Source organism: Trachypithecus francoisi, unplaced genomic scaffold (genome assembly GCF_009764315.1).
Source record: "Trachypithecus francoisi isolate TF-2019V2 unplaced genomic scaffold, Tfra_2.0 Lachesis_group12, whole genome shotgun sequence".
NCBI classification, from domain to species: Eukaryota; Metazoa; Chordata; class Mammalia; order Primates; family Cercopithecidae; genus Trachypithecus; species Trachypithecus francoisi.
Genome location: NW_022681457.1, coordinates 30,249,189 through 30,273,943, shown reverse-complemented (window position 1 = coordinate 30,273,943; position 24,755 = coordinate 30,249,189). Strand labels below are relative to the sequence as shown.

Here is a 24,755-nt window from a genome sequence, read left to right as displayed (position 1 = left end):
CAACCAGAGTCTCAACATGATAGATCTGTGTTTCCTATGGTGCTCATCTGGCCACCAGGGCTACATGCAACCCATATGGTTCACAGATAAAACACAATACATATTGCTTCTTCCTAGATCTGTTTGCTTCAGCAACCAAGCCCCCAGTAACAAAATCGAGGGTTCTTTTGCACTTCTTTCTTTTGGCTCAGGCATATGTTCATGTGCAAAATACACAAAAGCTTATTATGTTTTTGATTAAAGCTTCTAATTTGGGCAATGCAGGAGCTAAACTTGGATACTGCAGGACACATCCATTTTGTTCCTACCAGTCTTTTAAAATGTGTGTTAATGTATCCAGCGCTTGTGCCACAGTAAAAATAACTTCACATGTACCTGTAATACCTCACAACTTGAGAAATATGACCACAAAAATAGTTCATTAGAGTCACATGTGTTCTGGTGAGAATACAAAAGAAGCTACTAATTAGGAAAAACAAAACCACCATCGATGGAGCAGCTGCAGTAATTTGCTATGCCTTTCTGGCATTATGGGAAACTGAATGCATTATCACAATCACTTTTCACAGAGTAGAGAGGCTTCATTAGCTTATTCTTTTCCCCATAAATTCATCCACATTAGACTAAAGAGAAGAGTTCGCAAATCTAAGGTTGAAATGCTGAATTTCAGAAATAACGTTTGAAAAGTATCCTTTAATGGATTTTGAAAACAACCTTTCTGAATAATTTTTAATTACAGTCACAAAGTGTTCAATTGCAAAGTTCCCTTTTCCTTGATGAAAATTCAGGAAAGCTGCTATTTTACTTGCCAAAAAGTGGTAGAAATGTAGACTTGGTTGACAATAAATAGAACAAGAAAATGGGGAATGAGGTGAGAATAGAGGAGAGAAGCAAAGTTGCCAGTCAAACAGAAATACTGAGTTTATGATAGAGGTCTGAAAGATGTAAATAAACCTAGCCAATATTCAGCAGGACATAGCATTGCATTCTCTTGGGATATGGGCAGTGGAGAGGGTAGGGGAGCTGAGGGTACCAGATTCGGCAACCCTGCTCTGGAATGAGAGGGTAAAAGGACCGAAGCGAAAAATGGACAGCTCTGTGTCCAAAAGACAAATTTGGACAAGTCCCACCCAAATCTGGTCATACAGAACTCCTCTCTTCAGCCACAACAAAGAGAATGACTTATAAGCATGGACTTTATTTCTGGTTTTAAAAGAAGTCATTACTATGTCCAGAGGAGAAGCAGGAGTTCACCCATTCCACCATAGAGAGAACTGTACTCTCTGGATGCCTGCTATTTTCCCATGTAAAAAGAGATCCTTGTTAAGTTATAGGGTATTGCACACATAATTTTAAATGTGATTATATTATATAAGACAAAATTGAGCTCAGTATTGAGTTTCACCATTTCCCCTCCTCCTTGACTGACTGGGAGGCCTAATGGAAACCAGCCCTGGCCAACCAGTTGGCATGGAGAAAGAGCATCAGGCCTTCCAACAATTGCTTTCAACAAATAGTAACTGAGCATCTGCTGTGTTTCTACCCAAAGGGAACGAGGCTGAAGGCTGTATATGGAATATGGTGCAGAAGGCTGATTTCCAAGGCTAAACCAGATAAGTTTATCCAAAATAGGTAGTCAAACAAGGGCATCCTGAGACTATCGAGGGCTGAGGTGCAAGGGAACAGAAGCTAATCTAAATGAATTTAGTAGACTGTTGTTAATGCCCATTGAAGGGCAATTACCTGCTCTTGGCACATTCTCATAGATGTATCAGTGCCATTTGAAGGAGCTAGAATGTGGTAGTAAACTACACTACTTTATAAAAGCAATAGGCTTAAATAAGCAGCTTATGACATAGAGTAACGATTTGAGCCTATGTACTGCATACCCCACTTCCTGCATTCTCTTTGAAAGGATAAAAGAAACACAAATATTAGGAAAACATCTGTACCAATGACGGGGATCAACAACAGTGTCAGGAAACAAACCTTTTTTTGCTGTGAGCCACTGAAATTTGGGGGACTTGTTCGTTCCAGCAGCATATTGATATGCTATTTTTTCTAATTATGAAATGAATAAAATAAAGTAACTTAAAGAAATGTATGGAAATGGGTTGGCAGTTTATACATCAAATTAATCACAGTGGTTAGCTTCAGAGAAGTGAAGAGAATAGTGCTGAGGATGGTGGATAAAAGGTACTATTTCTTTTTCTTAAAAAAAGACTTGAAACAAATATAACAACATGATAATTGCTAATTTAAGTTGTGGGTACATGAGTATTTGCTATGTTATTCTCTGTAGTGTACTATATTTTTAATGTCTTGAAATTAAAAATAAACACAATTATAAACATGCACTGTAGATAATTAGGGAAAGTATAAAAAGCATGGAGAAAATTAAAACCACGTATAGCTCCACCACTAAGAGACACAATTCTACCAACACTGAATATAGATATTCAGTAACTATATAAACATATACATATATATATACATACTATTTTTACTAAAAATGTTATAAAGACTTAGACTTATTGTACAGTCTATGTTCTGATTTCACGTAACAATTAAAATTTTTATTATATTACATATTATTTTATAACATGATTATTTTCTCAAGAAAAATCTTACAAAGCAGAAAGTCAAAGAGTTTCTATTTCCCTCCATCACATAATGTTATCATTTATCTATTATTTCTCAGTCTGAGTGAAAACCATCATCTTCTTTATGTTGCTTTTTTGATCACCCGTTGGATTGTACATTTTTTTCATGTCTACATTACATTGTAATACACACAATTCTGTACACTTGTAGCAGTCATCTGCCCTATTTGCCTGCCTGTATCTCCCTCTTTAAGGAGGAACTGCCTCTTTTCTTTCCTACATGGTTCTGATGGGACTGACACTCAAGTTGCCTTTGCCCACTCCAGTTGCAGGAATGAGCATGTAACCCAGTGAGATACTATCCTCCTAATGGCAGGAATTACTCCAGGGGGTGGGCCTTCGCCCCAGTGAACACCAATCAGAACATCTCCCTGGGATTTAACTTTTGGATTCTGGGAGACGGCATGGGGCAGGGCATTGCCTTTTACTTCCCCAGAATTCATGAGGGGTAAAATGATGAGCACCACAACTGTTTGTAATCATCTTTCCCAGATGCACAGAGAAACACAGCTGCATTAGGAGCCAATGAGGCCCACACACAAAAAGAAGAGAAGACAGAGATGGAGACACCAAATAAAAGCACAGCTAGCCTTTAAACCCCTTCATGTAAGCACACCTTTAGCCAATCTACTCCTGAAATTCTCAGTACTTTCTTTGATGTAGATACAGATTAGACATGTTAGAGATGGAGAGAGAGACAGAAATAGAGGTAGTTGTTCTTGTCATGTAGTCTAGTTTGTATGAACTTTCTTCCCATCAGGATTTCATTACATGAAGGGTGGAGTCAGGCAAAGCAGGTAAGTCTGCACAGAACCACAAATATTTAGGTTATCTATTTACAAGACTTGGAAGGAGTTGCTATAGATCCGAAATACCAAAAAGTTGCTGAGCACAAATTCAAACGAATCAATTTTTTTTTCTTTTTTTTTTTTTTCTGAGATGGAATCTCGCTCTGTAGCCCAGACTGGAGTTCAGTGGCGTGATCTTGGCTCACTGTAACCTCCACCTCCTGGGCTTAAGTGATTCTCCTGCCTCACTATCCCAAGTAGCTGGGATTACAGGCATGTGCCACCACGCCCAGCTAATTTTTGTATTGTTTTTAAGTAGAGATGGGGTTTCACCATGTTGGCCAGGCTGGTCTCAGACTCCTGACCTCAGGTGACCTGCCCACCTCAGCCTCTCAAAGTGCTGAGATTACAGGTGTGAGCCACTACACCCGGCTTCAAACCAATTTCTTTTTTCTGCAATCCAAAACACTTTTCTTATTATAGCATGCTTCATACTGCAGACACAAGGCTCTTCCAAAACCCTTTCCAGATTTTTCCCCCAAAGTCTAACAGCTGCCTCTGGTTATTATTCACTTCATTAACATAGCCTTTTAAAATTCTAATAGCACTGTATGAGAAAGGGGACTCTCTCAGGATTTTCTTATAGAGCTGTGCATTGTACATTCCTTAGAGATCTCTCTTCTTACAGACCTATGTGAATGATGCCCTCAAGAAGTTCAGGCACAGCATCCCTAACCCTATTCATGAGGCAACTAAGGGAGAACCAGACACTGCTCAGTCCCAGCTATGCCCCTGCTTCACTTGTGCAAATGCCAACTCTATTCCAGGCTCAATGCCACGAACAATGTTTTGTGGCCACAAGAAAGTAGATATTCTATGTCTTTTTCTGACCTTCCTATCTTGTCACATTGTCTTCCTGAACCCTACGTGTTTCCATAAAAGTAGAGACTTAACATTCTTTTTTTTTCTAATACAATTGAATGCATTTAAGGAGTTCTGACTATACAGAGTCTCTTATTCTCTTACCTATTTTTCTATTATGTTTGCTTTTTTCAACATACTTTTGTTTGCTTTCTATTTTATTTTGTAACATTCACAAGTTTAAACTTATACTTTGCCAATGCGTTTTTCTTTTTTATTGCTTCTCCTTGAGTTGCTACACCTAGAGAAACCTTTCTTAACTTAAAATCTCATAAATATTTACTTGTGTTCTCTTCCAGTACTTTTTAATGAGCACTTTTTTCATTTTAATGCATCTAGAATGTAGTTTTTAAAATCATATGTGGATGTACTATTTCCAAAGACCTAGTAATAGTTGAAGAAGTTAATGTGTTGTTGTAAGTAAAGGAGCCTCTAGATTGATTTTGTATTAACTGGCTCACATCCTCAATATAGGCTTCAATAAAGCGCTTGACATTCTGCTTGGTTCTGCTTGGGCTTTTATAGACGAAAAGATCCCTGAAGATGAAGGATCCAGGTCAGCAGCCTGATTCACTGAATTTTAGTTTGGTTCTGTATCCACACTTCACTGCATTCAGACATTTTCTCCATTTTTACATAGGCTAAGGCTTCACCTAAGCTAGGAAGGCAGCTTCATCATTTATGTCACTTAGGCATTAATTATTTTCCATAGACTATGACTACATGATTACAGCACTTAGAGAGTGCTGCTTCTACTTGTAGAATGCTTTATTACTCTCAGTATGGCTATTGAATTTCTTGATTAATTTTATTCTCAAATGTGCAAAAAAGGGGAAATATACTGCCCAGACATACAAACCCAGGTATGGTACTGTGTGTGTGTTAGTGTGTGTGTGTATACACACACATACTTGAAAGTTATTATAATTTTAATCATATTTTTATTTTATTTTAGTTAATTTAATTATAATTAATTATAATTTTAAACATCTAACAACTAAACACCAGCATGCTTATTTCCAGTGTCATGAACTTTACTCTCAGTCAAACATGGTTTAGGTAATGCCGGCTTTGTCAATCAGCAAGTCCTCCTGCTCTGGGCTACACACTGAGGGGAGATACATGAAGGAAAATGATAACTTCTGAACTATAAGAACTCACAGTAGAATGGAACTATCAATACTAAGAAAGAAACAAGCAAAAAAAGACAAACCTTAGTAACAGCAATGTCAAAAAATATATAAAAATGCCAGTTACAAATTAACAAGACATGGGCATAGGAATGATTTTTTTTTTTTTTTGAGACGGAGTCTTGCTCTGTCACCCAGGCTGGATATAAACATCTAGGAATTGAGAACCCATGACTTGAGTGGAACTTGAAACCTTTGTGTCTGTGTATGGGTAATAATCATCAGCTGGTTCTCTTGATGATCTGGAGGAATAGACTATCTGGTTTCATTAAGACTTCGTGTTAGTATCAAATGAGGCACAAGTTCTCAAAACTGGATAAATTATAAAATACATGTTCCTTCTTCCTTCTTCTAGTTATCTCTTTTGCCATTGGCATGTATTAATTTATTTTAAACATTGTCTTTTTATCAAATGTAAAATTAATTTATAATATCTATAATGACATAAGTTCTATGTTAAGCATTGAAAATAAAGAGATGAATGGTTCAATCCCTTTCCTTATAGAGTCCATAACCTGATGGAAGGAGACATATAAGCAAACAACTGCAGTATAGCATGAAAAAATGCTACCAGTCTGAGGAAAGATTTTAAAAAAAAGGGGGGGGCCTCTGAAGGAGGTGCTACTCACACTAAAATATTAAAGATGAATAAAAATCTGGAATCTGAAGTATGATTATTGTGGGGAGGTGTATGTGGTTTGAGGAAAAAGGTTTTAGTCCTGGTACACGATCAGTGAGAAAAGCACCATCAAAATAAGTAATGATACATTGTGTTTTCGTAGCTCTTTTCAGGCTTACAACACCCCTTCTTGTTACCCATAGCCACCAATAAAAATACAAATGAGGTAACAGAATATGAATCTCCAAATTCAAAACCAACTACCAGCTTCAGTCACTCCAGCAGGATTCTTAGAAATAGAGATCATATGCATCTGGCAAATACATGGTATTTACTAAAAGCCAGGGCTATGTCTTAGATAAATGAGTATTTTTCTACCTGAGGGATATGGACAGAGCCACAAAAATACCTTTGAAACGCCAGTGGTAAAAAAAAACAGTGGTGAGAAAAAACTGGTGCACACTGGTTTTCATGCTCTGTGCACTAGGGCCTCAGTGTTCTCAGGAAGAACCAGAGCATGGGACAATGAGCAGGCAGATGTCCCCACCCTCATCCCATGGTTAAATAAATGGCTTATATATTGGTTTATATATTGGATTTCTGCCTAAGATTTTACTTGTAAATATTCCATTTACTGGATAAAACAAAAGAGAGAGAGAATGTAAAATCATTGTCTCACTCCCCTATATATTGACTGCTTCCATTTTTGTAGCGAGTATCTGGAATACACTTGATCTCTAATAAAACTTAGAAAAATATCTAGAAATAACAAGAGAAAAGCGTGTAGTCACATATAAGGGCTACCTATCAGAAGAGTAAGAGATTTATCAGTAGAAACCTTACAAGCCAGGAGAGAATGGGATGATGTATTTAAAGTGCTGAAAAGAAATGTCAGCCAAGAATACTATACCAAGCAAACTTAGCTATCATAATTGTAGAAGTGAAGACTTTCCCAGACAAGCAAAAGCAGGAAATTCATCACCACTAGAGCAGCTCTACAAGACATGCTCTACAGGGTCCCATACATAGAAGTAAAAGGTCAATATCTACAATGATGAAAACACATGAAAGTATAAAACTCACTGGTGGAGCAAATAACACAAATAAGTAAGAAAACAGTCAAATGGTACCACCAAACCACGAAGGCAAACAATGAGAAAGAGAGATAAAGGAACAAAGGAGCTAAAGAACAATCAAGAAACAATAAACAAAATGATAGGAAAGAGTCCTCACATATCAGTAGTAACCTTGAATGTAAACAAATTAAATTTTAATTATAAGATATAGACTGGCTGAATAGTTTTTAAAAAAACATAACCTGGATTGTCTCCAAGATGACCAAATAGGAACAGCTCCAGTCTACAGTTCCCAGTGTGGGTGACGCAGAAGACAGGTGATTTCTGCATTTCCAACTGAGGTACTGAGTTCATCTCACTGGGGCTTGTCAGACAGTGGGTGCAGCCCATGGAGTGTGAGACGAAGCAGGGCAGGGTATTGCCTTACCCAGGAAGTGCAAGGGGTCGTGGAACAACCTTTCCTAGCCAAGGGAAGCTGTGACAGATTGTGCCTGGAAAATCGGGACCCTCCCACTCAAATACTGTGCTTTTTCAATGGTCTTAGCAAACGGCACACCAGGAGATTATATCCCACGCCTGGCTTGGAGGGTCCCACACCCACAGAGCCTTGCTCACTGCTAGCACAGCAGTCTGAGATCGAACTGCAAGGCAGCAGTGAGACTGGGGGAGGGGCATCTGCCATTGCTGAGGCTTGAGTAGGTAAAAAAAGGGGCTGGGAAGCTTGAACTGGGTGGAGCCCAACGCAGCTCAAGGAAGCCTGCCTGCCTCTGTAGACTCCATCTCTAGGGGCAGGGCATAGCTGAACAAAAGGCAGCAGAAACTTCTGCAGACTTAAACATCCCAGTCTGACAGCTTTGAAGGAGTACTGGTTCTCCCAGCATGGAGTTTGAGATCTGAGAATGGACAGACTACTTCCTCAAGTGGGTCCCTGATCTCCAAGTAGCGTAACTGGGAAACACTTCCCAGTAGGGGCTGACTGGTACCTCATACAGCCGGGTGCCCCTCTGAGATGACGTTTCCAGAGGAAGGATCAGGCAGCAACATTTGCCATTCTGCAATTATTGCTGTTTTGCAGCCTCTGCTGGTGATACCCAGGCAAACAGGGCTTGGAGTGGACCTCCAGCAAACTCCAACAGACCTGCAGCTGCGACCTGCAGCTGTTAGAAGGAAAATTAACAAACAGAAAGGATATTCACACCAAAACCTCATCTGTACGTCATCATCATCAAAGACCAAAGGTAGATAAAACCATAAAGATGGGAGAAACCAGAGCAGAGGGGCTGAAAATTCTAAAAATTGGAGCCCCTCTTCTTCTCAAAAGGAATGCAGCTCCTTGCCAGCAATGGAACAAAGCTAGAAAGGAGAATGACTTTGATGAGTTGAGAGAAGGCTTCAGATGATAGGCAATAACAAACTTCCTCGAGCTAAAGGAGAAAGTTCGAACCCATCACAAAGAAGCTAAAAATCTTGAAAAAAGGTTAGACAAACGGCTTACTAGAATAAACAGCATAGAGAAGACCTTAAATGACCTGATGGAGCTGAAAACCATGGCATGAGAAGTACACGACACATGCACAAGTTTCAGTAGCCAATTTGACCAAGAGGAAGAAAGGGTATCTGTGATTGAACATCAAATGAATGAAATGAAGCAAGAATAGAAGTTTAGAGAAAAAAAAGAGTAAAAAGAAATGAACAAATCTTCCAAGAAATATAGGACTATGTGAAAAGACCAAATCTACATCTGATTGGTGTACCTGAAAGTGACAGTGAAAATGGGACCAAGATGGAAAACATTCTTCAGGATATTCTCCAGCAGAACTTCTCCAACCCAGCAAGGCAGGACAACATTCAAATTCAGGAAATAAAGAGAATGCCACAAAGATACTCCTCGAGAAGAGCAACTCCAAGACACATAAATGTCAGAGTCACCAAAGCTGAAATGAAGGAAAAACTGTTAAGGGCAGCCAGAGAGAAAGGTCGAGTTACCCACAAAGGGAAGCCCATCAGACTAACAGCAGATCTCTCGGCAGAAAATCTACAAGCCAGAAGACAGTGGTGGCCAATATTCAACATTCTTAAAGAAAAGAATTTTCAATGCAGAATTTCATATCCAGCCAAACTAAGCTTCATAAGTGAAGGAGAAGTAAAATCCTTTACAGACAAGTAAATGGTGAGAGATTTTGTCACCACCAGGCCTGTCCTACAAGAGCTCCTGAAAGAAGCACTAAACATGGAAAGGAACAACCAGTACCGGCCTCTGCAAAAACATGCTGAATTGTAAACACTATTGATGCTAAAAAGAAACTGCATCAACTAATGAGCAAAATAACCAGCTAACATCATAATGACAGGATCAAATTCACACATAACAACATTAACCTCAAACATAAATGGGCTAAGTGGTCCAATTAAAAGACACAGGCTGACAAATTGGATAAAGAGTCAAGACCCATCAGTATGCTGTATTCAGGAGACCCATCTCACATGCAGAGTCACACTTAGGCTCAAAATAAAGGGATGGAGGAAGATCTACCAAGCAAATGGAAAACAAAAAAAAACAGGGGTTGCAATTCTAGTCTCTGATGAAACAGACTTTAAACCAACAAAGATCAAAAGAGACAAAGAAGTTCATTACATAATGGTCAAGGGATCAATTCAACAAGAAGTGCTAACTCTCCTAAATATATATGCAACCAATACAGGAGCACCCAGATTCATACAGCAAGTACTTAGAGACCTACAAAGAGACTTAGACTCCCATGCAACAATAATGGGAGACTTTAACACTCCACTGTCAACACTAGACAGTTCAACAAGACAGAAAGTTAAAAAGAATATCCAGGAGTTAAACTTAGTTCTGCACCAAGTGACCTAATAGACATCTATAGAACTCTCCACCACAAATCAACATAATATACAATCTTCTCAGCACCACATCACATTTATGCCAAAATGGACCACATAGTTGGAAGTAAAGCACTCCTCAGCAAATGTAAAAGAACAGAAATTATAACAAACTGTCTCTCAGACCACACTGCAATCAAACTACAACTCAGGATTAAGAAACTCATTCAAAACTGCTCAACTACATGGAAACTGAACCACCTGCTTCTGAATGACTACTGGGTACATAACGAAATGAAGGCAGAAATAAAGATGTTCTTTGTAACCAATGAGAACAAACACACAACATACCAGAATCTCTGGGACACATTTAAAGCAGTGTGTAGAGGGAAATTTATAGCACTAAATGCCCACAAGAGAAAGCAGGAGAGATCTAAAATTGACACCCTAACATCACAATTAAAAGAACTAGAGAAGCAAGAGCAAACACATTCAAAAGCTCTCAGAAGGCAAGCAATAACTAAGATCAGAGCAGAACTGAAGGAGATAGAGACACGAAAAACCTTTCAAAAAATCAATGAATCCAGGAGCTGGTTTTTTTAAATGATCAACAAAATTGATAGACCACTAGCAAGATTAATAAAGAAGAAAAGAGAGAAGAATCAAATAGATGCAATAAAAATGATAAAGAGGATATCACCACCAATCCCACAGAAATACAAACAACCATCAGAGAATACTCTAAACACCTCTATGCAAATAAACTAGAAAATCTGGAAGAAATGGATAAATTCCTGGACGCATACACCCTCCCAAGACTAAACCAGGAAGAAGTAGAATCCCTGAAGAGACCAATAACAGACTCTGAAATCGAGGCAATAATTAATGGCATACCAACCAAAAAAAATCCAGGCCCAGATGAATTCACAGCCGAATTCTACCAGAGGTACAAAGAGGAGCTGGTAACATTCCTTCTGAAACTATTACAATCAATAGAAAAAGAGAGAATCCTCCCTAAGTCATTTTATGAGGCTAACATCGTCCTGATACCAAAACCTGGCAGAGACACAACAAAAAAAAAGGGAATTTTAGACCAATATCCCTGATGAACATCAATGCAAAAATTCTCAGTAAAATATGGGCAAACCAAATCCAGCAGCACATCAAAAAGCTTATCCACATGATCAAGTGGGCTTCATCCCTGGGATGCAGGGCTGGTTCAACATATGCTAATCAATAGATACGATCGAGCATATAAACAGAAGCAAAGACAAAAACCACATGATTATCTCAATAGATGCAGAAAACACATTTGACAAAATTCAACAGCACTTCATGCTAAAAACTCTCAATAAACTAGGTATTGATGGGACATATCTCAAAATAAAGGAGCTATTTATGACAAACCCACAGCCAATGTCACACTGAATGGACAAAAACTGGAAGCATTGCCTTTGAAAACTGGCGCAAGGCAGGGATACCCTTTCTCACCACTCCTATTCAACATAGTGTTGGAAGTTCTGGCCAGGGCAGTCAGGCAAGAGAAAGAAATAAAGGGTATTCAATTAGGAAAAGAGGAAGTCAAATTGTCCCTGTTTGCAGATGACATGATTATCTACTTAGAAAACCCCATTGTTTCAGTTCAAAATCTCCCTAAGTTGATAAGGAACTTCAGCAGTTTCAGGATACAAAATCAATGTGCAAAAATCACAAGCATTCTTATACACCAATAACAGACAAACAGAGAGCCAAATCATCAGTGTACTCCCATTCACAATTGCTCAAAGAGAATAAAATACCTAGGAATCCAACTTACAAGGGATGTGAATGCCCACTTCAAGGAGAACTACAAACCACTGCTCAATAAAATCAAAGAGGACACAAACAAATGGAAGAATATTCCATGCTCATGGATAGAAAGAATCAATATTGTGAAAATGGCCATACTGCCCAAGGTAATTTATAGATTCAATGCCATCCCCATCAAGCTACCAATGACTTTCTTCACAGAATTGGAAAAAAACTACTTTAAAGTTCATTTGGAACTAAAAAAAGAGTCTGCATTGACAAGAGAATCCTAAGCCACAAGAACAAAGCTGGAGGCATCACGCTACCTGACTTCAAACTATACTGCAAGACTACAGTAACCAAAATAGCATGGTACTGGTACCAAAACAGAGATATAGGCCAATGGATCAGAACACAGCCCTCAGAAATAATACCACTCATCTACAATCATTTGATCTTTGACAAACCTGATAAAAACAGGAAATGGGGAAAGGATTCCCTATTTAATAAATGGTGCTGGGAAAACTGGCTAACCACATGTAGAAAGCTGAAACTGGATCCCTTCCTTACACCTTATACAAAAATAAATTCAAGATGGATTAAAGACTTAAATATTAGACCTAAAACCATAAAAACCCTAGAAGAAAACATAGGCAATACCATTCAGGACACAGGTATGGACAAGGACTTCATGACTAAAACACCAAAGTAATGGCAACAAAAGCCAAAATTGACAAATGGGATCTAATTAAACTAAAGAGCTTCTGCACAGCAAAAGAAACTACCATCAGTGTGAACAGGCAACCTACAGAATGGGAGAAAATTTTTACAATCTACTCATCTGACAAAGGGCTAATATCCAGAATGTACAAAGAACTTAAACAAATTTACAAGAAAAAATCAAACAACCCCATCAAAAAGTGGGCAAAGGATATGAACAGATACTTCTCAAAAGAAGACAATTATGCAGACAACAGGCACGTGAAAAAATGCTCATGATCACTGGCCATCAGAAAAATGCAAATCAAAACCACCATGATATACTATCTCACATCAGTTAGAATGGCGATCATTAAAAAGTCAGGAAACAACAGGTGCTGGAGAGGATGTGGAGAAATAGAAATGGTTTTACACTGTTTGTGGGGCTGTAAACTAGTTCAACCATTTGGAAGACAGTGTGGCGATTCCTCAAGGATCTAGAACTAGAAATACCATTTGACCCAGCCATCCCATTACTGGGTATATACCCAAAGGATTATAAATCATGCTGCTATAAAGACACATGGACATGTATGTTCACTGCAGCAGTATTCATAATAGCAAAGACTTGGAACCAACCCAAATGTCCATCAATGATAGACTGGATTAAGAAAATGTAGCACATATATACCATGACATACTATGTAGCCATAAAAAAGGATGAGTTGATGTCCTTTGTAGGGACATGGATGAAGCTGGAAACCATCATTCTCATCAAACTATCACAAGGACAGAAAACCAAACACCACATGTTCTCACTCATAAGTGATAATTGAACAATGAGAACACTTGGACACAGGGTAGGGAACATCACACACTGGGGCCTGTTGTGGGGTGGGGAATGCGGGGAGGGATAGCGTTAGGAGATATACCTAATGTAAATGATCAGTTAATGGGTGCAGCACACCAACATGGCACATGTATACTTATGTAACAAACCTGCACGTTGTGCAAATGTACCCTAGAACTTAAAGTATAATAAAATAAACAAACAAACAAACAAATAAATAAATAAATATTGAAACCCTGAGAATCACCTTTGGAGAAAGGCAAAAAAAAAAAAAAAAAAAGTAACTCAACCACATTTTGCCTATAAGAAACACTTAATCTGCAAAGACATAATAAACTAAAAGTAAAGAGAAAAAAGTATTTCATGTAAGCTAAAAACCAAAAGCAAGCAAGAATAGCTATACTTACATCACATAAAATAAACTTTAAGTCAGAAACAGTAAAAAGAGACATAGAAAATTCTTACATAATGATAAAGGGGAAAATTCAGAAAGAAAATATAACAATTCTGATGTATAGGCACCCAGCACTGGAGCACCCAATTATATGACGCAAATATCATTATATCTAAAGGGAGAGATAGACTCTAATACAGTAATAGTTAGGCACTTCAACACTCCACTCTCAGCACTAGATAGATTATCTAGACAAAAAGTAAACAAAGAAACATTGGATTTAAGCTGCACTTTAGACAAAATAAAACTAACATTAGGAGTATTCTAACAGAACCATTTTATAGAACATTTTATCCAACAGCTGCAGAATACATTCTTCTCATCAGCACATGAAATATTCTCCAGAATAGATCATATGCTAGGCCAAAAAAACAAGTATCAAGAAATTTCAAAAATTCAAAATCATACCAAGTATCTCCTCAGAACATAACAGAATAAAACTAGAAATCAATAACAAGGGGAACTTTGGAAACTGTACAAATGCATGAAAAATAAACAACATGCTACTGAATAACTATTGGTAAATAAAGAAATTAATAAGAGTCAAAAAATATCTTGACACAAATGAAAATGGAAACACAACACATTAAAACCCAGGAAGACAGCAAAAGCAGTGCTAAGTGGAGAGTTTATAACAATAAATGTCTACAGCAAAAAAGCAGAATGCTTTCAAATAAAACGATCCAGTGATGTACCTATAGGAAATAGAAAAGCAAGAACAAACCAAACCCAAACTTAGTAGGAGGAAAAAATAATAAATATCAGAGAACTAAACAAAATAGAGACTTAAATAGATATAAAGAATCAACAAAACAAGATGTTGGTTCTTTTAAACTATAAAATTAATAAACTACTATCAAGACTAACCCCTCAAAAAAGAGAGAAGGGCCAAAGAAATAAAATCTGAAATGAAAAAGCAGAAATTACAACTGATAGCAAGAATTATAAAAGATCATCAGAGATTAGTGTGAACAACCATATGCTAACAAGCTAGAAAACCTAGATGATACGGATAAATTCTTGTAAACATACAACCTACCAAGATTGAACCAGGAAGAAATTTAAAAAGAAGGAAAACTGAATAGACTAATATGAGTAACAAGACTGAACCAGTAACAAAAAAAAGTCTCTCCACAAAGAAAAGTCCATGACCAGATAGTTTCACTGCCAAATTCTAAACAAACTTACAAAAAAAGAATGCATATCAGTTCTCCTCTCTATTCCAAAAATTTGAAGAGGAAATTCTTCCCAGCTCATTCTATGACGCCAGCAACATTCTGATACTAAAATCAGAGATCCAACAACAACAACAAAAAAAATCGATCTATCAAAATAAAAACACTATGGACCAATATCCATGATGAACATAGATCCAAAAATCTTCAATAAAATACAATAGCAAACTAAATCCAACAGCACATCAAAAAGATAATACACCACAATCACATGAGATTTATCCCAAGAATACAAATATGGTTAATACATACAAATCAATAAACATGATACATCACATCAAGAAAATAAAGAACAAAAACTATATGACCACAAAAAAAGCATAAAATTCAACATTTCTTCATGATGAAAATACTCAACAAACTCGGCCTAACAGAACATAACTCAATATAATAAAGGCTGTATGTGGCAAACCCATGGCTAATATACTGAATGAGGAAAAGCTGAAAGTCTTTTCTCTAAGAACTGGACCACAACAAGGATGCCCACCTTCACCACTCCTATTCAACATAGGACTAGAAGTCCTACCCAGTGCAACTGGGCAAGAAGAAAAAATAAAGCGCCTCCAAATTGCAAAAGTCAAATTGTCTCTCTTTACAGATGACATTATCTTATACTTAGAAAAGCCTAATAATTACACCAAAAAACTTTTAGATCTGGTAAACAAGTTTAGTAAAGTTGCAGGATGCAAAATCAGCATACAGAAACCAGTAGTGTTTTCATATGCCAATAATGAACTAGCTGAGAAAGAAATCAAGAAAGCAATCTCATTTACAATAGCTACCAAAAAAAACACCTAGAAATAAATCTAGCCAATGAGGTGAAAGACCTCTACAAGGAAAACTACAAAACACTGACAAAAGAAATTGAAAAAGACACAAACATGGAAAGATATCCCATGCTCATGGACTGGACAAACTTAGATTGTTAAGTTAATCATACTACCAAAAGCAATACACAGATTCAATGCAATCTCTATCAAAATCAAAATAACAATGACATTTTGTATAGGAAAAGATAAAAACAATCATAAAATTTTTATAGAACCAGAAAAGAAAAACAATCATAAAATTTTTATAGAACCAGAAAAGAAAAAGAAATCATAAAATTTTTACAGGACCAGAAAACAAATATTCAAAGCAATCTCAAGCAAAAAGAATAAATCTGGAGGCATCACACTACCTGACTTCAAATTACATTACATAGCTATAGTAATCAAAATAATAATAATATTTTTATGCCAAAGCATTGGCATAAACACTGACACATAAACCAAAGGGACAGAATAGAAAGCCTAGAAATAAACTCATGTTTTTACAGCCAACTGACTTTTTACAAAGGCCTCAGAAACATACATTGGGGAAAGGACACCCTCTCTATAAACAGTGAAGGGAAAAGTGGATATCCATATGCAGAAGAGTGAAATTAGCAGCCTATCTTTCACCATATACAAAAATCAGTTTAAGGTGGATTGAAGACTTAAACTTAAGATCAAAAAGAGAGGGCGTGGAGCGGTGGCTCACGCCTGTAATCCCAGCACTTTGGGAGGCTGAGGGCAGATCACGAGGTCAAGAGTTCGAGACCAGCCTGGCCAACATGATGAAACCCCATCTCTACTAAAAATACAAAAATTAGCTGGGTATGGTGGAGCACACCTGTAATCCTAGCTACTCGGGAGGCTGAGGCAGGAGAATCGCTTGAACCTTGGAGGCAGAGGTTGCAGTGAGTCAAGATCATGCCACTGCCTGGCTGACAGAGCAAGGCTTCATCTCAAAAAAAAAAAAAAATCCAAAAGAGAGAGAAATAGTGGAGACACTCCAGGTCATTGGTCTAGGCAAAGACTTTATGGTTAAGACCGGAAAAGCACAAGCAACAGCAACAAAAAATTGGCAAATGGGACTATGTTAAACTAAAAGTTCTGCACAGCAAAGGAAACAACAAAGCGAAGAGACAAAAGGTTGAAGGGAAGAAAATATTTGCAAATTACTCATCTGACAATAGACTACTATAGAGTACAAAGAACTTAAACTACTCAACAATAAAAACGCTGTTAAGGACATGCATTGAAATACATATGTAACCATATGGGGTAGCCTGGAGAATGTTCTGAGGCAGACTGCTCTCAGGTTCCAGAGGTATACACTTTGGTTCCTTTTGTCCCAGCGGCAGCCTCCCCAGTGTGCTGCACCACCCATTCCTCAGGCATAGGACACTGCATGAGCTAGGGTGCTGGGGACCCTGCAGTGTCATACCTCTGCTACAGTCTGGGTGAATGTGAGGAGATGTCAGTGGGACCTCAGAGATGTGGAGACAGCGGGGCTGTTGGGCCCTAGGGCAGGATGCAGTCTAGCGCACACTGGGCTGGGTTCTCTAAATGGTGCTATGCTACAGCTACTTAGGTCTCAGGGAGTGTGCCGGATCCAGTGTGAGCTTCCTCTCTGGAGCAATACCATTGTGCGATCTTCATGAAGTTCCCTATGATATTCTCAGGGCCCAAGAGGGTCTAGGGGCTCTCTCATGGCTAGAATTGCAGGGGTCCATAGTGAAAATGTGGACCACTAGAATCTCTCACCCATCCTTTCCTTGCACTGGGGAGTCTCCAATTGCAGCCAACCTGGTTCGCCTTTCTTCTCTTCCTCAGGTGTTTCCTATTACTTCTCTGTTGAATTTCATTGTTCTTTCTTAGATGCTGTAATTGAAGTTTGATTATCTACTCACTATTTTGATTCTTCTTTGTGGAGGACGGAAGAGCCAGATGCTTCTAGTCAGCCATCTTGAAGCCCCCTTAGTCCAAACGTTTTATCAGCAAAATCTGCAGAGCAATCCAGAGCAAAACCTCCTTAGCCACCTTTGCTTTTCTACACAAAATAAATATTTTATTTAAACCCCAGCATATAATACCAATAAGTATTGCATAGAGATCTACAGTAATGAAGTAGAAAGTTTAAATAGCTAACTGGAGAAAGTTGATAATTATTTTATTCTCTTAGATGAAAAATTAATTTTTGTCATTATTATGAACATTAGAGTTATCAAATAAGAGAATTTGGAAAAAAAAGTGTCCCATATTCAAAGTATGATTAATGCCCAAGAAGCAGTATAGAATGGAGATTAAATGTGTACATTAGGTCAGATCTTGGTTTAAATCGGGGGAATCCTGAGAAAGTCTCTCTGAGCCTCAATTTGTCTTTACAATAAAATGTACAGTTCCCTCCTAAGGTTGTTGGGAACAATAAGTAGATATATGAGATGGAGCAGCCAATAGATAATAGATAATCAATGGTAGGAATGCATTAAGTTCATTATAGCTGATGAATTGTGGAATGTTAACTATTCCTTTTTTCTAGACTTTGACAAAAATTTTAAGTGTTAAACTATTATCAATCACTTTAGAGTTCACTTCTGAAACAAAACATCACGTTTAACCAGGCAAGAGTTCACTTTATATGGTAATATTTCACCGTTGTGCTTTAATGTATTTATTTCGGTTCTATCAGTCAACAACTCTTCACTTTCCTTATCTTCAATCTGAAATACTTCAATAAAATGTATCCTTTTATAGATGTATGTGTCAACATTAACTCTTCTCTACATTATAAAATGACAACAATGAAAAGATAATGTTTTGAGTTACTCTAGCATTGTACCTTCTTATTACATCACTAGTGGAACCAATAACATGATTTATCTTAAAAGTTCTTCTTCAGGAAAGTAATTAGAGCATCAAATTCCTAAGAAATAATCAATTTTCCTGTAACACAAATTCTCAGATATTTTATAGTCTCTCATTTGCAACCTTTCAAGTTAAGAAAACATAAAAATAAAAGGAAATAATTAGTCTAAGTGACATAACACTCATTAAAGACACTGAGAACACGCTCCAGAATGTAAAGAAGAAACACTGAATAAGAGTTAAAAGAACTGGAACATGATCTCACCTTCACCATTCATCAGCTTTGGCCACTTAAGCTCTCTGAGCTTTAATTTTCTTATCTATATATTGAGAAGACTAATATATAACTCACAAGGTAATGTGAAAATTAAATGCAAAGTGCCAAAGCTGGTGCTCACATGTAGTAGGTCCTCCAAAAATTAATAAATAAATATAAAAAAAGAAAATGCCTGAATATTCCCTGAAGTTATCTCTCCTCCCTAAGTTCTACAAAAGAAAATTAATTCTGTTAAAGCATCTTCTAAAAGCACTAGTTTTTTAATAGGTTTAACATAAGAACTCTTTTTCAAGCAAAACTTTATGTGGAAGGATAAAATGTCATATGTTAAATGGTCAGAAGCAGAGCACTTTCTTACAATCACCAACCCACCCATCCATCCACCTACTAAATGTCATTGTCAATAGGTGTCAGGCATGGTGCTAGACCCTGGGAATACAAAGAATGACATATGGCTCCTGCTTTTAAGGAACTGGCATACAACCCTATCTAACCTCTTCTCCTGGATGAATGTGACATGCTGGTTGGTGCAAGTATAGGATCAGGGATGGACACACAATAACTAAGGTCAGGTGTAAAGGCACATGGAATAAACTGTTGACTGTAGACTCCGCATAATATAACACAAAGTCAGACTTGAATGATGCTGCTGGGAGCAAGAAACAGTTTGAAACATCACATGCACAAGGACAGGTAGAAAACAGGAAGCAGTTCCAACAGGAAGGCTCAACTCTAAAGTCAAGCAAGGCAAAACAAAAGCATTACCTGTCCAAAGGCAGACAATGGAGAAATCTCGTGTGGCGGTACTTTACTGGAGAGGGGTTATAATTCAAGGGGCATAGATGCTTGACGATTGGGTAGAAATAAATGGCTTAGAGCAAGTTTGAATAAGGAGATGATGAAAATACAGGAAAAAGATATTCAGTGAAGTAATAATATGTGAAATTGTATGATACAAGGTTCAGTGAGGCACCACATCCTAGGAGAAACGTTGATTATTTATAATGCATTCAGAGAAAGGAACTGTATGAGGAAATGGTGCAGATATGATTTCATGCTGGGAATATTTGCACCAACTGGGCTTATGCAGCCTGAAGAAGAGAAGGTTTAAGGGTGCTGTGATAGCTGCAGTGGACTAAATGTATGTGTCCCCAAACTTCGTAGGTTGAAATCCTAATCCCTAATTTGACAGCATTAGGAGGTGAGGCCTTTGGGAGGTACTTAGGACATGAGGGTGGAAGCCTCATGAAAGGGATTGGAGCCCATATAAAAGGGACCCCAGAGAAATGCCATGTGGGGACACAAGGAGAAGATAGCAGTCTGCAGTACAGAGGCGGAGCCTCACTGGAACTCAACCACGCTGACATTGTGATCTTACAGTTCCAACCTGAAGAACTGTGAAAAATAAATGTCTGAAGTTTCTGAGACACTCAATCATAAAATTTTTTTATGATTTTGTTATAGCAGCCTAAACTGACCAGATGATAGCTGACTTCAAATATCTAAATGACTATTGAGGAAAGAGGAAACACATTCCGAGTAGCTCCACAAAAGCCATTCCCAGAGTTTTCACTGTGATCTCTAGTCTTTTCTGAGATCCAGGCCAATACATCTAATTGGAATCTGCATAGTTAATTCAGGCTGTCCACTTGAACTTTAAACATAGTTGCCTAAAACTGATTGTGTTACACTTCCCACCAGAACTCCTTCTTATTCTAAAATCTCTATCCTTTTTTTGTTGGCATCTCCATACCAAGACAGAAACCTGAAAATCATCCAAGTGCTTTCTCTTTTTTTTTTTTTTTTTTTTTTGAGACGGAGTCTTGCTCTGCCACCCAGGCTGGAGTGCAGTGGCCGGATCTCAGCTCACTGCAAGCTCCGCCTCCCGGGTTTACGCCATTCTCCTGTCTCAGCCTCCGGAGTAGCTGGGACTACAGGCGCCCGCCACCTCGCCCGGCTAGTTTTTTGTATTTTTAGTAGAGACGGGGTTTCACCGTGTTAGCCAGGATGGTCTCGATCTCCTGACCTCGTGATCCGCCCGTCTCGGCCTCCCAAAGTGCTGGGATTACAGGCTTGAGCCACCGCGCCCGGCCCCAAGTGCTTTCTCTAGTACCTCCCCATCAATTTAGTTACGTGCCCTAGCTTCTCACTGGTAATGTCAACATTCAAGCTTCAGCATTTCTTACCTATGCAGTGACAATAATCTACAGGGGTCTCCCCAACTACAGACCTACCCTCTTGCAATTAATCTCTGCACCAAAATATTTTTTCTAAACAACAGTTATGGGTCCCTGTTGCCTAGAATAGCCTTGCCAGTGCACACAATACCAGGTCCTATAGGCAGGGTATGAACAGGTGTTAGGAGTTTCTCGGTTACAGAAGTTTGGGAAACAGAGTTTAATAAAAAACCTGTCTTAGATATCAAAATCAACATCAGCATACTAACACCTGAGGAGCCTTTAAGTAAAAAAAATTAATCAAACACTTGTCTAAAATGTAGACTCTTGGGAAAAACAGCACGTTTGGAAGAAGACATTATCAATAATAATAATACAAAAATTTAAAGTATCTTGAGAATTATCAAAATGTGGCTGACATAGAGAAACAAAGTGAGTATATATTATTGCAAAAATAGCACTGATAGACTTGCTCAATGCAGGGTTGTCATAAACCTTCTATTTATACAAAATGTAATGCAAAGCACAATAAAGCAAAGTACAATAAAATGAGGTATGTCTGTATTTGAAAGTAGGATATCAAGGGAAATTTGAAATGTAGACCATGACAAATGAATCTAACTGTATTACACATTAATTATATAACTGCACATAAGAGAATGGGGGAAAGGTGCTGAACTAAGTAATTTTGGAAAACAGTTTTCTGACAGGGTACTGTAAAACTAAAGGCAAAAAGACTAACTATGCTGAAACACCATTCTGTAGTTTATACATTTGTTTTTATTAGGGGTACGTGTTACCAATTCTCAAACTACTTTATTTTTATACTAGGGTTGAACAAATAAGTAAATATGTACCATGAGAGCTATGTTTCTCATCATTGAATCAAAGACATTGAAAAATACAGAAAGATAGAGTCTACAGTGAACCCTGTGGGGCATGACTGAAATCAGAAGCATCAATAAAGATTCCTTTTAAAAGTATATATATACAGAGAGATAGACACAGAAATAAATGTAGCTATGTGTCATATGTTAGTATATAGGCACCAGCACTGAAAAAACTCTCAATGTCCAAATTTGGAACAATTCAAACAATAAAATACATAATGAGAGTATTGAATTCTAACCCAATAAATTAGAGGAATCCCTACATCCATACCGGGATAGGCAGATAGATACATAGATACATAAAAGATCAAGGAAATCGCTTCCTTACAGATGATTTCCAGGTAAGAAATGTAGAAAGAATAACGAAAGTATAAACTCACCATAAGAACACCACGGTATTCTGTTTTTATGAAAATTCCAATTATGACTAAATTCGTGGACAAAGTTTAAGGATAAATAAGATATCTGCATAGTTTCAAAATATCTATTCCACAATATTTAGAAATCACAAAGGGAGAAAAATAGTAAAGTTTGGAGAATCCTGACAGACAGTACTTAACCCAGGTTAATATCATGGCTAATACATATCAACATTGTGAAACTTCCATTATGATGCTCTGAGAAGGGCACGTCACATCTGTGAGATCCTTCCCACTAATATATACCTCAAGCTAATTATGAGAAAATATCAGACAAACTCTAATTGGGAAATATTCTGCAAAATAACAGACCCGTACCCTTCACAAAAATCAAGGTCATGAAGAAAAAGGGAAGTTTGAGCAACTGACACAATTGAATGAATAAGAAAATATGAAAACTAAACACTGAATTAGACCCTGAAAGAGAAAAAAAGGCCTCAGTGAAACAATTGATGAAATCCAAATAAACTATGTAGTTTAGTTAATAATATTTTACCAAGATTCATTTTTTTTTTTTTTTTCTTTTCTTTTTTGAGACAGTCTTGCTCTGTCGCCCAGGCTGGAGTGCAGTGGCGCAATCTCGGCTCACTGAAAGCTCCACCTCCTGGGTTCACGCCATTCTCCTGCCTCAGCCTCCCAAATAGCTGGGACTACAGGCACCGGCCACCACACCGGGCTAATTTTTTGTATTTTTTAGTAGAGACGGGGTTTCACCATGTCAGCCAGGATGGTCTGCATCTCCTGATCTCGTGATCCGCCCGCCTCAGCCTCCCAGAGTGCTGGGATTACAGGCGTGAGCCACCGCGCCCAGCCACGAAGATTAATTTCTTAATCTTGGTAAATGTTCTACGATCATGTAAGATTTTAATATAAAATGAATCTGGGTGAAGGGTATATGGAAACTGTACTGTTTCTGAAACTCTTCTGTAAGTATAAATATATCAAATATATCTCATAATAAAAAAGATGGGGAAATGGATTATTGATTAGTCAGTGTCTCAATGAACAGTCGATATGAAAAGAAAATACATAAAACAATATCATAATATAACTATCATGAATATCAAGGACTAACTAGACTGCCTGTAGGAGAAAGCATATCATTTGAGATACTCCATATAAAATGCTTCTGATAGAAGCAAGCTGGAATTTCCAGAAAAAATGATAAGCATATATGAAAGACTGTGGAGTGTGCCAGGAACTACAAGTGGGTTGATATGGTTGAAACAAAAGTGAAGTGGTAAAAAAAATACAAGTAAATATCAGACCCTGGGGAATGTTGTCTTATATTCCAAACAATAAGGGATAACCAAAAGGCTTTGTATCTGCATCTTAGTCTGTTTGGGGTGCTATAACAAAATACCATAGATAAACAACAGAAACTTATTTCTCAGAATTCTTGAGGATGGGAAGTCCAAGATTAAGGTGGCAGCAGATTCAGTGTTTGGTGAGGGCTGCCTCCTCACACACGGCCATCTTCTTACTCTAACTTCACATGGCAGCAGGGCTGAAGAGTTTCTTTGGGGTATCGCTTATGAGGGCAGTAATCTTATTTGCGAAAGCTCCATCCCCATTAACTAATCACCTCCCAATGGCTCCACTTCCGAATACCATCACCTTGGGGGTGAGGATTTAAGCATATGAATTTTGGGGAGATGTGAACATTCAGACCATTAGCAATAAGGAGCATGACAGAGCAGTTTTGTGTTTTAGAAATGTCATTTTTGATAGCCCTATGGAAAATAACATGAAACAGTGCAAGTAGCTAGTTATAGTTCAATGCTTATACCTCCTATTTACCTTTTATTTAGTGCTCTAAATTAATGCAACCTATGGTACCAATAATAGAGTCTTAGTGATAGAAACATTTGAAGTCTTCAAATGCCAATACATTAATCTTCACTCCTCAAATGAAACAACTTGGAAATATCTACTCCAAATTGCAGAAAATGCATTTAAAAATTCAAATACTGTGCCTTATTAATATACCAAAAATATTTTTATATATCTTTGAACAATGTAAATAATATCATTTGACTAGATAGTAAATATTTACTGAGCACTCACTGTGTGTCAAGCACTATTCTGGGTATTAAAGATTTAATATTTTTATGGACAAATGTTAGCAGTATATATTAAGTGGAAAAAGTGCCAAAAGATTATATCAACTTTTATGTGTTATATGAAAGATTGA

The 24,755-nt window shown here is 37.6% G+C and overlaps 1 long non-coding RNA gene across 1 annotated transcript in view; it reads right to left on the bottom strand.

Moving 5' to 3' along the window:
* The window catches only part of LOC117093819, a 36,407-nt gene extending 18,481 nt beyond the window's left edge, over nucleotides 1-17,926 (bottom strand). Inside the window, exon 1 of the long non-coding RNA XR_004441255.1 lies at nucleotides 17,844-17,926. This is a non-coding gene — a long non-coding RNA (uncharacterized LOC117093819). The remainder of the gene's footprint in view (nucleotides 1-17,843) is intronic.
* Between the last annotated feature and the right edge of the window lie 6,829 nt (nucleotides 17,927-24,755).